This window comes from Mauremys mutica, chromosome 5 (genome assembly GCF_020497125.1).
Source record: "Mauremys mutica isolate MM-2020 ecotype Southern chromosome 5, ASM2049712v1, whole genome shotgun sequence".
Taxonomy (NCBI): Eukaryota; Metazoa; Chordata; order Testudines; family Geoemydidae; genus Mauremys; species Mauremys mutica.
Window position 1 is genome coordinate 141,821,637 of NC_059076.1, and position 17,392 is coordinate 141,839,028.

A 17,392-nucleotide genomic window follows, 5' to 3' on the forward strand; every position below is an offset into this window, starting at 1 on the left:
TAAAGGCCCCCTTGTGTGAAAGGTGACCTTTAAAGAGGGAAACTGTACGGGGAGATTTTGGCAAACCAGTAAAGTGCCTGAAACCACTATGGCTTAGTGCTATAAGCAGCCAAGTCAGCAGGCCGTAAAGTGGCCATGCAGCAGACTTAGCTTAACCAAGGTAGGAGGGGAGGGGGTTCTGGGTGCCACAGAAAGGGCAGCTTGACCCCATGTCCTTCCTGAGAAGAATTGTGTTGAAGTTGCTGATGCATGCATTTTAGAGGAGCAGGATGTGCCCTCAGGAACGTGTCTGACAGGGTCTCAAGGCTTCAAACTCTGGGAAAAACCCACACCTGGTTATTCCATAATTAGAAGGAAGCCTCTTGCTGGACCATTGAAATTGCTTGCAGAACACGTTTTCTTTAAGGGACATATCATTGTATTATAAATAAGTGTGAAAAGTTTGAGGTAGTGGGACTCTTTGTGATGTCCTGTTTGTGCCTGCCATCTAGCAGTCGGACAGTCACTTCTCCCCTGATTTATTTACTGACACCACCTCGCACAAAGTAAACGTTACCAAGAGCTTTTGGTTGTAAGAACCCCAGGTAACACCAGGTCATTACTGAAGATGTTAAACAACACTGGATCTAGAACTTGAGTTAACAAACTTGAGGTAAAATCCTAGTGAAGACAAGGCGGTGTGTAGTTTTCATATGAGTTGTTAGCAGGTCAAGTTAAAGCCTGTGGAGGTGCCTAATAACTAACGTGACAAATATGACCTACCTTGTCTCCATGAGGTTTTAGCTTGAGTTAAGGGCAAACCTTTCTTCCCATCCAGATGAGACCATCCAGAGCTCAGGAGCGCTGCAGGGGACTGCTTAGCATGGCGAGAAAGACTTTCAGTTAATATTAGAATCTTTTGGTTAAAACCAAATGACAAAATCTCCTGCCACACAGAGTACAAAGAGATCCCGAATGCATGTTATCTTGATGTTAACACTAGGCTGGGGCGGAACTTGGTTTTAACAGGAACCCCCCCTTTCCTCCTCTAAAAATATTTCTCACGTTGGCTGAGGATGGAAGCTATATTAGAAAAACCTCCCGATGCAGTAGGGCTGGGTTCTGCCCTGCTAATCCACACTGGGTTATACCTTCCTCCACAAGCAGCCTCACTCATTTGAAGGGGACCAGCTGCAAATTAAAGGATTTTTCATACTGAGTAAAATTGGCAGAATCTCACCCTCTGGCTTGGTCTACACTATAGAGTTAGACACTGTGGGTTTCAAAGTTAAAATCAAAGCCATGAGAGTGTCATTTTGGAGGAAAATAAGTATATGTGAGCAATCGCCACCATAGTGATATAACTTTTCAAAGTCACTAGCATGTTCATAAATTATTTTCTTTAACTCTATTGGCAGCTGTTGATTTAAACCATCTAGTACAAGTGACTTCGCCACACTAATTAACCACTGCTGAGCCTCGATGCACGAAGAGCTTCTGAGAGATTTGATTGCAAAATGCTCAGAGCACCCAATATTTGGAAGTGGTCTTGCTGCTGCATCTCGAGCCAGTGTTGAAGAATAGTCACTATGTCAAATGTTATCGATTCCAGGCTTTGGAATGCCGGAGTGAGAGGTTCTGAGAGGGGAGCTACATCAAGGCCCAAATCTCCTAGACACTTAGCCAAATATTGCTGACCCACAGCATTAAGTACCCCCAAACTAGCTCCCATTCTGCCTAATAAGATTGCTCCCAAATCTCGCTTCTTCCTCTTGATTACTGAAGAAGTTGGAGGCAACACTCCCTTTAGCCACACTCTCCCCCACTAAAGCAGCAGAGAGATATAATGGGCACAAGGGGCGTACAGTGTGGCAATAGATAATTGAGTTCACATGATTGTTTTACAGAGTATTGCAGATTTATCATTAGACTTCTAGTTATATCCTTCTTTACCACAAATGGTCCTACTTGGTACCTGGAGGGTGATGTCATTACTTGCATCTTTCCCAACCCTAAGTTCGAAAGGAGCTTCAAATTTCCATTCTCCATAATGGTTCAGGGAAAAATTCAATGTCAATGTATTAGAGCATAACGTAGCAAACTGAATATTAACATCTTCTACTGGACAAAATTTATATTTAATTTACTCTGTCTTGGAAATATCATAGTTAAACTCATGGTAAGTACAATTCAAGTTCAGCACCATGACATCATGATTAGGCGATTTTACATGGATATTCCCAGATTTTATCAGAGCATCTTGATGATGCATTATGAGAGACAAAGATATTTCTCCAGGTGATACCACAGATGGGGATATGACATTTAATAAAGTGCATCTAGTGAGGTCCCTAGAACAGTTAGAAAATTTTTTGGGGAGACCTGCCATACACATTCTGGGAGAGATTAGTGTATAGGGCCAAACCCCTGGGTTGAATTCTGCAGATGTTTGGTGACAGCTGGACAGCACAATCCCTTTGATTTACATGCAGATAACGTGGCCCATTCCTTTTCCTCATCTCTTATTTCTCTTCCAAATCGCATCCCTTTTCTTAGCCCTATGCCTCTGTTCTTCTTGGTCTTGCTGGAGCTCTCCATCCATGTCTCCAATCCCAATGCAAGGCATCAGAGCAAAGACTGAGGGAAATGGGCACGTTTGGTTAGGAAAAGAGGAGCTTAAGGGGGAATATGACAGCAGTCTTCAAACACTTGAAAGGTTCCCTCCCCATGCTGAACTCTGGAGTACAGATGTGGGAACTGCATGAAAGACCCTGTAAGTTTATATTTCACCGGCTTAGATTAAAAACTTCCCCAAGGCAAAAATTCCTTTCCTTGTACTTGGATGGTATTGCTGCCACCCCCAAGTGATTTAAACAAATATTCAGGGAGGGACCACGTGGAGCCCTATGCCCCGAAAAAATATCCCCCCAAGCCCCTTCAGCCCCTCTCCTGTGGGGCTTGAGAATACTATACCAACCAATCGGTTAACAAACTGAGCACAGGCCAACCCCTATGGAGTTTAGGACACTAAAAATTAATAAGGTTCTTAAAAGAAGAATTTTATTTTAAAAAACACAAAAGAATCACACCTGCAAAAATCAGGATGGAAGGAACTGTTTACAGGGTAATAAAAAGATTTAAAACACAGAAAATTCCCCTCTAGGCTCAAGTTCAAAGTTACAAACAAACAAACAAACAAACAAAAAAACCTCCCAGGAATAAACCTACTTCTTAGTACTGGGAAAATTCACAAGCTAAAAGAAAAGATAATCTAACACATTTCCTTGCTATTACTTACAATTTCTGTAATTGTAGATGTATCATGTCAAGATCTTTTTAGGAGCTGGTTTACCTGCTTGGTCTCTCACTTTGTCCCGAGAGGGAAGCAAACAAAAAGAGCACCAACAAAACCTTCCTCCCCCCACCCCCGATTTGAAAGTACCTTCTTTCCATTTTGGTCCTTCTGGTCAGGTGCCAACTAGGTTAATTGAACTGATTAACGCCTTACAGGTAAGTTATTCAATACCTCTGGCAAGGAGGGATTTTTTTGTTACTGCACACATAAGGGTTGTTACCCTTCCCTTTATATTTATAATAGTTATCATAAAAAAGATGGAGAAAAGTTGTTAGTAGTACGCGGCTCGATAGTATTCATTACCATGTATTTTGGCAGGTTTCCATGCCCCCTTTAGGGCTAATGTCCTGCCCTCCATTCCCATTTCCATTGGTGTCGACGTTTGGCGCCATCGGCCACTTTTTAAAATGTTTGAATGGGGGAATGTTGCATGCTTGTGCTTTGATAGATTTGGTTGATTATTTAGAGAAAAGGGTTGAAAGAATAGAGTGAGAGAACAAAGAAAATAATGATTTTTGTTTTTAAAGGGTTAGTTTGAAAGAATAGAAGCAAGTTATTAAAGAAAACAAAGAGTTTTGGTGAGGTTGAGAGAGGAGAGATGATTTTAAAGGCCTAGTTTGGCATTTTATTAAAGAATAAAAAATTTTGAGATAAATTTAAAAGGTGTATTAAATACAAGGGTAGGTTAAGAAAAGAGCATTTAGAAAGAGTTATATAAAAGAGAAACATATAAAGGTAGGTTAAAAGAGAGAACAGGGTAAGGAAAGGGAAAAGAAAGCCCCTTTGCAAAGTGCAAAGATAGACAGCACGTGGTTGAGTCAGAGAGAGAGATCTTACCCTTGTGGCTGTCCCTGGGGAAAGAGGCAGCTCCCAAGGCTCACAACCCCTCAGGACAGTTATCTCCGCCTCTGGAGCTGACCAATCAGATGCTGTTCTACAGTTGTGTCATAAAATACATTTTTCTGAACCAGTCCTATAGTCCCAAGATTTTTAAACACGAGCCATCTCCCTCCTCTCCCCTCACAACCCCTCCACCCTTAACTGTTTCTTAGCTAAAAAAGCAGACCCCAAGCATCTTTCCCGCCATGTAGCACATTTACAAAGGTGTGTTAATAAGGTAAAAAACCATAAGCCCTTACTAATTAACAGTTTTTAAAAGCTTTTCCCCTATGTTTTAGACTAACATTGGTCATTTTTTAGTGAGGCCAATTTGAAATATTATGCTTTTGCAGCAAAGCATAATATCATGCTCTTGCCAATCCTTTAGAATCTAAAATCTAAAGGTTTATTCATAAAGGGAAAAAGGTAGAGATGAGAGCTAGAATTGGTTAAATGGAATCAATTACATACAGTAATGGCAAAGTTCTTAGTTCAGGCTTGTAGCAGTGATAGAATAAACTGCAATTTCAAATCAAGTCTCTGGAACATCCCCTGCTGGGATGGGTCATCAGTCCTTTGTGCAGAGCTTCAGTTTGTAGCAAAGTCCCTCCAGAGATAAGAAGCAGGATTGAAGACCAGATGGAGATGAGACATCAGCCTTTTATAGGCTTTTCTAGCTGTAAGAACACTTCTTTGTTCTTACTGTGGAAAATTACAGCAAAATGGAGTCTGGAGTCACATGGGCAAGTCCCTGCATACTTTGCCGAGTTACAAGGCTTATCTGCCTTCTCTCAATGGGTCAATTGTGTAGCTGATGGTCCTTAATGGGCCATCAAGCAGGCTAGGCAGAGCTAACACCAACTGGTCTGGGATGTGTCCCAGAAGCACAGCATAAGTTTGAAGTACAGACAGTACAGAGCCAATACTCATAACTTCAACTACAAAATGATACATACATAGAGACAGCATAATCATAACCAGCAATCCATAACCTGGTCTTAGACACCTTATATGACCCCCTTTACATAAGATGTAGTGTCACTACAGGACCTTGGTTGCAGCTATCTTTCATCATCAGATCTGTTTAAATAGAAGCTCCTCCTTATCTTATCTAGTCTCTGAGCCACTGGCTCACAGATGCTGTTTTTGCTCACAGAGGCTTTGCTGAAGAAGCACGTGTCACAGAGTGTGGGGGAGAGAGGGCCCTGCACCCGCCTCTTCCTGCAATTCATCGTGACTCTCAGTTACCAAGCCGATAAAACAGAAAGTTTATTAGACGACAGGTATGCAGTACAAAACAGAGCTTGTAGGTACAGAAAACAGGACCCCTCAGTGAGGTCCATCTTAGGGGGCAGGGAGCCCAGACCCCGGTTCTGGGCCTCCCTCCATTTCCCCAGCCAGCTCCAAACTGAAACTCCCTCGAGCCATCCCACCCACCCACACACCCCAGCCCCTTCTCCAGCCTTTGTCCAGTTTCCCGGACAGAAGGTGTCACCTGGCCTCAACCACCTCCTGGGCTCAGGTTACATGCTCATGTATCATCCCAAATTGTCCTTACTAAAAAATGGCCGACCTTAGTCTAAAACAGAGGGGAAAACTTTTTTATCACTATAAATTACTTCTATAAACAGGTTCTCTGTGTTTTTAACACTGGGATGTCATATGGGCAAGTCCCTGCATACTTTTTAACAAAAGCATGTAAAAGTGATATTAAGTTTTGTAAAGGAATAATCACTTGAAAAGACAAGCCTATATGAAGAGACAGCCCTTTATTTAGCACTTTTGCTTGTGTTCTGATAAAAAATGAGCATGCAGAAACACCCCAGGGTTAAAGCCACAAACCCTTGCTAAGAAAAAGTTTTTAAAAGCTTTTCCCTATGCTTTTAGTGAGGACAGTTTGAAGCAGCAGTAAAAACAGCATCTGTGAGCCAGTGGATCCAAGAGAAGAAGATTGCTGTTTCCCCCCACTTTTTTTAACAAATAGAAGTGAAAGATATATGAAGTCTTGTAAAGGAATAAACACTTTTAAAAAGACAAGCCTATATGAAGATACATCCCTTATTTAGCACTTTTGAATATGCATTTCAATAAAAGTGAGCGTGCAGAGACATCCCAGTGTTAAAAACACAGAGAACCTGTTTATAGAAGTAATTTATAGTGATAAAAAAGTTTTCCCCTCTGTTTTAGACTAAGGTTGGCCATTTTTTAGTAAGGACAATTTGAAGCAGTGTGGTGTGACGGAGTAGTGAGTGGGGAGTATTGACCTGGTAACGTTGCGTGGGGGGTTTACTGGTACTGTCTGCATTGGTGCTGGATGGTGGTGGGACATCAGAGTGTGACTTCACTTAAGGGATGATACATGAGCATGTAACCTGAGCCCAGGAGGTGACACCTTCTGTCCAGGAAACTGGACAAAGGCTGGAGAAGGGGCTGGGGTGTGTGGGTGTGTGGGATGGCTGGAGAGAGTTTCAGTCTGGAGCTGGCTGGGGAAATGGAGGGAGGCCCAGAACCGGGGTCTGGGCTCCCTGCCCCCCAAGATGGACCTCACTGAGGGGTCCTGTTTTCTGTACCTACAAGCTCTGTTTTGTACTGCATACCTGTCGTCTAATAAACCTTCTGTTTTATCGGCTGGGTAACTGAGAGTCACGGTGAATTGCAGGAAGTGCGGGGTGCAGGGCCCTCTCTCCCCCACACTCCGTGACACGTGCTTCTTCAGCAAAGCCTCTGTGAGCAAAAACAGCATCTGTGAGTCAGTGGATCAGCAATAAGAAGGTTGCTTCTTCCCCCACTTTTTAACAAATACAAGTGAAAGTTATATTAAGTTTTGTAAAGGAATAAACACTTTAAAAGAGAAGCCTATCTGAAGACACATTCCTTCATTTAGCACTTTTGCATATGCATTTCAATAAAAAGTGTGCATGCAGAAACATCCCAGGGTTAAAAACAGAGCGAACCTGTTTCTAAAAGTAATTTGTAATGATAAAAAAGTTTCCCCCTCTGTTTTAGACTAACATTGGTCATTTTTTAGTTAGGACAATTTGAAGCAGCGTGCTTCTTCAGCAAAGCCCCTGTTTGCAAAAACAGCATCTGTGAGCCAGTGGATCAGAGACTAGATAAGATAAGGAGGAGCTTCTATTTAAACAGATCTGATGATGAAAGATGGCTGCACCTAGAAGGCCCTGGCCAACACCGGCAGTCAAGCCTCTCATGGAGAGACATTATACGATCGCTGCTATGGGACCTGAAGAGTGTTTGAGATGGGTCATGGGAGTGGGGAAACAGGGATAGTTAATGATGTCTGTATGACGTTATTGATATAAGCTGAGACCATATAGAACATGGTTGCAACCAAGGTCCTGTAGTTACACTACATCTTATGTAAAGGGGGTCATATAAGGTGTCTAAGACCAGGTTCTGGGTTGCTGGTTATGATTATGCTGTCTGTATGTCTGTGTATCATTTTGTAGTTGAAGTTATGAGTATTGGCTCTGTACTGTCTGTACTTCAAACTTATGCTGTGCTTCAGGGAGACATCCCAGACCAGTTGGTGTTAGCTCTGCCTAGCCTGCTTGATGGCCCATTAAGGACCATCAGCTACACAATTGACCCATGGAGAGAAGGCAGATACACCTTGTAACTCGGCAAAGTATGCAGGGACTTGCTCATGTGACTCCAGACTCCATTTTGCTGTAATTTTCCACAGTAAGAACAAAGAGGCTCTTACACCTAGAAAAGCCTATAAAAGGCTGATGCCTCATCTCCATCTGGTCTTCAATCCTACTTCTTACCTCTGGAGGGACTTTGCTACAAACTGAAGCTCTGCACAAAGGACTGATGACCCATCCCAGCAGGGGATGTTCCAGAGACTTGATTTGAACCTGCAGTTTATTCTATCACTGCTACAAGCCTGAACTAAGAACTTTGCCATTACTGTATGTAATTGATCCCATTTAACCAATTCTAGCTCTCATCTCTACCTTTTTCCTTTTATGAATAAACCTTTAGATTTTAGATTCTAAAGGATTGGCAAGAGCGTGATTTTTGGGTAAGATCTGATGTGTATTTTGACCTGGGTCTGGGGCTTGATTCTTTGGGATCAAGAGAACCATTTTCTTTATTGGGGTGTTGGTTTTCATAACCATTCATCCCCAGGACGAGTGGCACTGGTGGTGATACTGGGAGACTGGAGTGTCTAAGGAAATTGCTTGTGTGACTTGTGGTTAGCCAGTGGGGTGAAACCAAAGTCCCCTTTTTCTGGCTGGTTTGGTTTGCCTTAGAGGTGGAAAAACCCCAGCCTTGGGCTGTAACTGCCTTGTTTAAGCAATTGGTCCTGAATTGGCATTCTCAGTTGGGTCCCGCCAGAACAGCATCGTCACAGCCTGTACGCACAAGAATGACACGGTGGAGAAACACGAGGCCAGACCGCCAGACCAACATTTGTTTGAGACTCCGGACCCCGGCCAGGAGAACCCAAACGAATCAAACAAAGGGCTGTACAGAGATGAGGCACTGGTACATTGTATGTAAGAATGTTCAAGGGATGGTTTGGCAGGGACCCGATCACTGGTGCTCGGTTGGCTAGAGCCTTTTGGATCAAGCCTGCACAGAGACATGCTGCATTTGTTGTTGTTGTTTTTAAAAGCTGCATGTGGAAGGGGTCTAAAAGTTTGTAAAAGGTTTTAAAAGCTGCATGCTATGAAAAAGTACAAAGATGCCTTACACGTATTTCTTACTGTACATTTTTCAGCAGCTGAGCGATGGTTCTTCAGAGGACTTGGCGGTTCTGGACACCGACACCTCCGAAGGGCCGAGCGGATTGGGCCCAGTCTGTTTTGGCCCAGACCCAACACCAGATGCTCAACAGAATGCTGAAACAGAGGGGGATGCTTATTCTATAGGCCTGTACTATCTAAAGCTGAGGGAGAAATTCGGTATTAAGCCTGTGCGAGTTCATAACTGTAAAACCGTTATGTGTGCAATGGTGTGAGCAGCTGTGCATGGAATCATCAAACACTGCCTGAGAGAGAAACAAAATGAGGATTGTCCTGGGTGCCCCATAGATGCCCTGGTCAGAGGCATCATGACTGTAAACTGTAAAATTAAAGAAATTAGCGGTAGTTTGTGTCTGGAGAGTGTGTTAAATATCATCATCACGCTGGGATACGCACTGCAGTGCCTCTGTTTAACCCAGGAACATTTAGCTTTAGAGGCAGAATTGGTGAAGAAAGTGACAGAGGCCGAGGACCCAAATAGCATGTTAGATGAAATCATCAAACTGACAGATAAAGGGGGGAAAGTCATGTGTTCTTCAGATAGGCTTCATGCGGTCACAAAGTGACGGCTTTTGTCTTTTACTATCAGTAAATGGAATAAAATACTTGTTATAACTTTCACAAAGTGTCTTTCACTGCAATCTCACCTTTTCTTACAACTGTAACAGTGTTTAAAAGGCTAGGAAAGACATCTGTGTAAAAACCAAGCAAACCGACGGGGTGACCCTAGCGCATTGCTAAGGCAGACTATAGTGCGTGGATCACTGTTAGCCTTACTAGTCTTATCTGCTTTAAAATGTAGAGAAAGCTCCAGCCCGTGATGTATTATTTTAATAAAATCTATGGAGCCAAACCAAACACAGGAGCTTGTACCTGTGTCTCAGCACATGGGTTGCAACATTTAAAATCAGACATTCTGATAAGGCAACAGAAAATTTCAATCTAGAAGTCCTAAGAAAATGAAAACTTAATCTAACTTTCGCATGGATTTGTTAAAAAGTGGGGAGGAAAATAAACTTCTCTCTGATCCACTGATTTACAGAATAAGGGGAATATAAACTGGCTGTTACTAAGGTTCTGTGGTTTTCACTCTAGGGTGTTGCTGCATGCTCATTTTTTTAAATTGAAACACACACACAAAAATGTTAATTAAAGGGCTCTGTCTTGATATAGGCTTAGGTAATAATTGGAGATATACCAATCTCCTAGAACTGGAAGAGACCTTGAAAGGTCATTGAGTCAAGCCCCCTGCCTTCACTAGCAGGACCAATTTTTGCCCCAGATCCCTAAGTGGCCTCCTCAAGGATTGAACTCACAACCCTGGGTTTAGCAGGCCAATGCTCAAACCACTGAGCTATCCCTCCTCCCCAGGCTTGCCTTTTAAAGTGTTTTTTCTTTTACTAAACTTAATATAACTTTCACTTGTATTTGTTAAAAAGCTGGGGAGGAAGCAGCCTTCTTATCTCTGATCCACTGGCTCACAGAAGCTGTTTTTGTCAACAGCAGCTTTGCTGCAAAAGCATAATATTTCAAATTGTCCTCACTAAAAAATGACCAATGTTAGTCTAAAACATAGGGGAAAAGCTTTTAAAAACTCTTAGTTAGTAAGGGCTTATGGTTTTAACCTTTATTAACACACATTTGTAAATGTGCTACATGGCGAGAAAGATGCTTGGGGTCTGCTTTTTTTAGCTAAGAAACAGTTAAGGGTGGAGGGGTTGTGAGGGGAGGGGAGGGAGATGGCTCATGTTTAAAAATCTTGGGACTATAGGACTGGTTCAGGAAAATGTATTTTATGACACAACTGTAGAACAGCATCTGATTGGTCAGTTCCAGAGGCGGAGATAACTGTCCTGAGGGGTCGTGAGCCTTGGGAGCTGCCTCTTTCCCCAGGGACAGCCACAAGGGTAAGATCTCGCTCTCTGACTCAACCACGTGCTGTCTATCTTTGCCCTTTGCAAAGGGGCTTTCTTTTCCCTTTCCTTACCCTGTTCTCTCTTTTAACCTACCTTATATGTTTCTCTTTTATATAACTCTTTCTAAATGCTCTTTGCTTAACCTACCCTTGTATTTAATACAACTTTTAAATTTATCTCAAAAATTTTTATTCTTTAATAAAATGCCAAACTAGGCCTTTAAAATAATCTCTCCTTTCTCAACCTCACCAAAACTCTTTGTTGTCTTTAATAACTTGCCTCTATTCTTTCAAACTAACCCTTTAAAAACAAAAATCATTATTTTCTTTGTTCTCTCACTCTATTCTTTCAACCCTTTTCTCTAAATAATCAACCAAAATATATCAAAGCACAAGCATGCAACATTCCCCATTGAAATATTTTAAAAAGTGTCCGATGGCGCCAAACATCATCACCAACGGAAATGGGAATGGAGGCCAGGACATTAGCCCTAAAGGGGGCATGGAAACCTGCCAAAATACATGGTAATGAATACTATCGAGCCGCGTACTACTAACAACTTTTCTCCATCTTTTTTTATGATAACTATTATAAATATAAAGGGAAGGGTAACAACCCTTATGTGTGCAGGAACAAAAAATCCCTCCTGGTCAGAGGTACTGAATCACTTACCTGTAACGCGTTAATCAGTTCAATTAACCTAGTTGGCACCTGACCAGAAGGACCAAAATGGAAAGAAGGTATTTTCAAATCGGGGGTGGAGGGAGGAAGGTTTTGTTGGTGCTCTTTTTGTTTGCTTCCCTCTCGGGACAAAGTGAGAGACCAAGCAGGTAAACCAGCTCCTAAAAAGATCTTGACATAATACATCTACAATTACAGAAATTGTAAGTAATAGCAAGGAAATGTGTTAGATTATCTTTTCTTTTAGCTTGTGAATTTTCCCAGTACTAAGAAGGAGGTTTATTCCTGGGTTTTTTGTTTGTTTGTTTGTTTGTTTGTAACTTTGAACTTGAGCCTAGAGGGGAATTTTCTGTGTTTTAAATCTTTTTATTACCCTGTAAACAGTTCCTTCCATCCTGATTTTTGCAGGTGTGATTCTTTTGGTTTTTTTTTAAATTAAATTCTTCTTTTAAGAACCTAATTAATTTTTAGTGTCCTAAACTCCATAGGGGTTGGCCTGTGCTCAGTTTGTTAACCGATTGGTTTGTATATTATTCTCAAGCCCCGCAGGAGAGGGGCTGAAGGGGCTTGGGGGGATATTTTTTCGGGGGATAGGGCTCCACGTGGTCCCTCCCTGAATATTTGTTTAAATCACTTGGTGGTGGCAGCAATACCGTCCAAGGACAAGGAAAGGAATTTTTGCCTTGGGGAAGTTTTTAATCTAAGCTGGTGAAATATAAACTTACAGGGTTTTTCATGCAGTTCCCACATCTGTACCCAGAGTTCAGCATGGGGAGGGAACCTTTCAAGTATTTGAAGACTGCTGTCATATCCCCCCTTAAGCTCCTCTTTTCCTAACCAAACGTGCCCATTTCCCTCAGTCTTTGCTCTGACGCCTTGCATTGGGATTGGAGACGTGGATGGAGAGCTACAGCAAGACCAAGAAGAACAGAGGAATAGGGCTAAGAAAAGGGATGCGATTTGGAAGAGAAATAAGAGATGAGGAAAAGGAATGGGCCACGTTATCTGCATGTAAATCAAAGGGATTGTGCTGTCCAGCTGTTACCAAACATCTGCAGAATTCAACCCAGGGGTTTGGCCCTATACACTCATCTCTCCCAGAATGTGTATAGCAGGTCTCCACAAATAATTTTTCTAGCTGTTCTAGGGACTTCACTAGATGCACTTTATTAAATGTCATATCCCCATCTGTGGTATCACCTGGAGAAATATCTTTGTCTCTCATAATGCATCATCAAGATGCTCTGATAAAATCTGGGAATATCCATGTAAAATCGCCTAATCATGATGTCATGGTGCTGAACTTGAATTGTACTTACCATGAGTTTAACTATGATATTTCCAAGAAAGAGTAAATTAAATATAAATTTTGTCCAGTAGAAGATGTTAATATTCAGTTTGCTACGTTATGTTCTAATACATTGACATTGACTTTTTCCCTGAACCATTACGGAGAATGGACATTTGAAGCTCCTTTCGAACTTAGGGTTGGGAAAGATGCAAGTAATGACATCACCCTCCAGGTACCAAGTAGGACCATTTGTGGTAAAGAAGGATATAACTAGAAGTCTAATGATAAATCTGCAATACTCTGTAAAACAATCATGCCAACTCAATTATCTATTGCCACACTGTACGCCCCTTGTGCCCATTATATCTCTCTGCTGCTTTTGTGGGGGAGAGTGTTGCTAAAGGGAGTGTTGCCTCCAACTTCTTCAGTAATCAAGAGGAAGAAGCGAGATTTGGGAGCAATCTTATTAGGCAAATGGGAGCTAGTTTGGGGGTACTTAATGCTGTGGGTCAGCAATATTTGGCTAAGTGTCTAGGAGAATTGGGCCATGATGCAGCCCCGCTCTCAGAACCTCTCACTCCGGCATTCCAAAGCCTGGAATCGATAACATTTGACATAGTGACTATTCTTCAACACTCTCATGGCTTTGATTTTAACATTGAAACCTGCAGTGTCTAATTCTGTAGTGTAGACCAAGCCAGAGGGTGAGATTCTGCCAATTTTACTCAGTATGAGAAATCCTTTAATTTGCAGCTGGTCCCCTTCAAATGAGTGAGGCTGCTTGTGGAGGAAGGTATAACACAGTGTGGATTAGCAGGGCAGAACCCAGCCCTACTGCATCGGGAGGTTTTTCTAATATAGCTTCCATCCTCAGCCAACGTGAGAAATATTTTTAGAGGAGGAAAGGGGGGGTTCCTGTTAAAACCAAGTTCCGCCCCAGCCTAGTGTTAACATCAAGAGAACGTGCATTCGGGCTCTCTTTGTACTCTGTGTGGCAGGAGATTTTGTCATTTGGTTTTAACCAAAAGATTCTAATTTTAATTGAAAGTCTTTCTCGCCATGCTAAGCAGTCCCCTGCAGCACTTCTGAGCTCTGGATGGTCTCGTCTGGATGGGAAGAAAGGTTTGCCCTTAACTCAAGCTAAAACCTCATGGAGACAAGGTAGGTCATATTTGTCATGTTAGTTATTAGGCACCTCCACAGGCTTTAACTTGACCTGCTAACAACTCATATGAAAACTACACACCACCTTGTCTTCGCTAGGATTTTACTTCAAGTTTGTTAACTCAAGTTCTAGGTCCAGTGTTGTTTAATATCTTCAGTAATGACCTGGTGTTACCCGGGGTTCTTTCAACCGAAAGCTCTTGGTAACATTTACTCTGTGCGAGGTGGTGTCAGTAAATAAATCAGGGGAGAAGTGACTGTCCGACTGCTAGATGGCTGGCACAAACAGGACATCACAAAGAGTCCCACTACCTCAAACTTTTCACCCTTATTTATAATACAATGACATGTCCCTTAAAGAAAACTTGTTCTTCAAGCAATTTCAATGGTCCAGCAAGAGGCTTCCTTCTAATTATGGATTAACCAGGTGTGGGTTTTTCCCAGAGTTTGAAGCCTTGAGACCCCGTCAGACACGTTCCTGAGGGCACATCCTGCTCCTCTAAAATGCATGCATCAGCAACTTCAACACAATTCTTCTCAGGAAGGACATGGGGTTAAGTGCCCTTTCTGTGGCACAGAGAACCCCCCCCCCCTCCTGCCTTGGTTAAGCTAAGTCTGCTGCATGGCCAATTTACAGCCTGCTGACTTGGCTGCTTATAGCACTAAGCCATAGTGGTTTCAGGCACTTTACTGGTTTGCCAAAATCTCCCCGTACAGTTCCCCTCTTTAAAGGTCACCTTTCACACAAGGGGGCCTTTACATGGTCACCGCCACACCTTTTCAGGATGCACCTACCTTGAGATCCAACGAAAGCTAAAGGCTCTTAACCGAGACTGAGCAAATTGTCTTCTTGTTGGCATCCCATACTTAGCACACCAGCATAGCAACTGACAAGTGATCGTTTTAACCTCCTTTCCCGGGAGTACGAGTGCCGGTGGCAGTAGCCACTGACTCATCTGTCGGGGGACTTGCAACTGCTGGATTTTGCGCCAAGTCCAGCATGTCATTTGGCTGGTAACAAAAACCACTACTAACTGGGACCCCAAGATTACTATGATGGGGTGTAGGGCCAAATTCAGGATGTGCCAGTGGGGGACCATCCCAATAACACTTCCCACCAGTGGTGTGACAGGTCTTGGCCAATTCTGGCAAATACCTGTTTAATTTCATCCGCATTCTGATGCACGGTGACCATGACTCTGCGCCCTTCCTGTTTTGCAGTATCTAGCGGGTTCTGTAAATCAGGGTGTACAAGCAATGTTTGTAAGGCAGTTAAATCCATTCCAAGAGGTACAGGTGTTACAATAGAATACAAAGTATCAGACACGTTTAACTGACTATATTGAAATTCGGGTACATGAAAGTCAAACTCACATCCCCTGATTGCTACAATATGACAGAAACATTTATTCTCATACAGATTATGATTTACTTTATGAACATAACTTGGTTTGTTTGCCAATACCTCTATGCCAGTAGCATCCAGCACTCCAATTTCTAATCCAGTTCCACCCAAAGCAGTTCAGTACATTTCTTGGGGGCCTTTTCTGTAGGCTGCCCACCCCCTCTGGCTGCCAGGGAACTCCAATAACCTTCAGTAGTTCACATTGAGATAGTATTAGGGCAGCTCTGCCTTCACTGGGCCGTTACTGTACTGCCCCTTATAGTAATCGGGGAAGGTGTGGCAATGGCTTTTCTTTCCTTACATCCAGTGTCATAAAACACCCAGGTGCATTCAGCTGGGCTTGCATACTGGAAGTTGACTAAGAAGTAACAATTGGCAAGTCTTAGGCCTTGTCTACACTACAAGACTATTTCGAATCAACTTAGTTCGAATTTGTGGATTCGACCTTATGAAGTCGAATTTGTGTATCCATACTAAATACACTAATTCGAATTTCTGAGTCCACATTCATGGGGCCAGCGTCGACTTTGGAAGCGGTGCACTGTGGGAAGCTATCCCACAGTTCCCGCAGTCCCCGCTGCCCATTGGAATGCTGGGTAGAGCCCCCAATGCCTGCTGGGGGGAGAAATGTGTCGAGGGTGGTTTTGGGTAAGTGTCGTCATTGAACCGTCAATCACAACCTCCCTCCCTCCCTCCTTGAAAGCGCCTGCGGGCAATCTGTTCGTGCACTTTTCTGGTCAGTGACAGCGCGGACGCCACAGCACTGCAAGCACGGCGCCCGCTGCGATCATCGCCGTTTTCTCCTCCTCGCACTTTATCGTCCACCTCTTCCACAGTCAGCTGATGAGAAATTGGGCTACTTTTCAATGGTGCTGCAAGCACTGGGGGACCATAGGGAACGTTTTACAAACATCAACGTCGGGTGGCCGGGCAAGGTTCATGATGCTTGTGTTTTCAGGAACTGTGGGCTGCTCAGATGCTTGCAGGAAGGTAGTTTCTTCCCGGACCACGAAATAACTGTTGTGGATGTGCAGATGCCTATAGTCATCCTCGGGGACCCAGCCTGCCCGCTAATGCACTTGCTCATGAAGCCCTATACAGGCGCCTGGGACAGCGACAAGGAACTCTTCAAATACCAGCGAGCAGCGAGCAGCGTGACCTGTGACTGTTCATTTCTTTACAGAGAAGCTGAACCTGCCCCTGTTTCTTTACCCACTGACTGTTGACTCTCCTCTTCGGTTACATACCCCGTTCACCCCGTTACCCCCACTTCCAGCACACATGTAAAAATAAAATACATGTCCCATTATTACTTAACAAAGGTTTCTTTATTCATGACTTTTCGTGAAAGGGTTGAAACTGGGATGCAGGCTGTGCTGGGTAGGGTGTGCGGTGATGTAAAGACCGCCTCTAAACTCAAGGAATGACAGGCTCCTGCTCCTAGAGCGGTCCGCAGTGCCGGAATGCTTCTTTCAACGGAGCCTGCCATCCCTCTTTATGGAATTCTGTGTGCGGGCGGATATGTGACCTTGTGGTGGAGGAGGACGGATACAGATTCCTCAGCTGCGTGACTCAGCGGTCCAGGACAAGGACTGCTGTATAAGATCTGTAACCGCCCTCCCCCGCTGCAAAGTCACATCTCCCCCGCCCACACAGATCCTGGAAACCACCTCCCATACCGACCAGGGTGCTTACTGACTGCACCGTGAGTGTGACCCGCTGCTGATCCTGCCCCCGTGTCTGTACCCTGGGAAAGGTGACTGTCCTATGCAATTAACCACCCCCTTCCCCACGCCCCCCATTCAAACACAGTCTTCTTTGAAAAAACATAACGGAAACAGTAATTAACAGCAAAGCATTTTTATTAATTAAGTAGACAGTTAGGGGATGGGACTGGGATTGGGACTACTGTGAGTCTGGAAGTGAAGGACTTCGGCAAATGTAGGGTAT

The 17,392-nt window shown here is 43.3% G+C and overlaps 2 protein-coding genes across 2 annotated transcripts in view; both read right to left on the reverse strand.

Annotated features, from left to right (window-relative positions):
• Positions 1-862, reverse strand: part of LOC123371094 (C-type lectin domain family 4 member F-like) — a 31,963-nt gene extending 31,101 nt beyond the window's left edge. The window contains exon 1 of the mRNA XM_045018290.1: positions 763-862. The gene's annotated coding sequence lies outside the window, so the exon portion shown is untranslated. The remainder of the gene's footprint in view (positions 1-762) is intronic.
• Positions 1-17,392, reverse strand: part of LOC123371817 (C-type lectin domain family 4 member F-like) — a 241,955-nt gene that overhangs the window by 62,839 nt on the left and 161,724 nt on the right. The gene's annotated exons all lie outside the window — the stretch shown is intronic.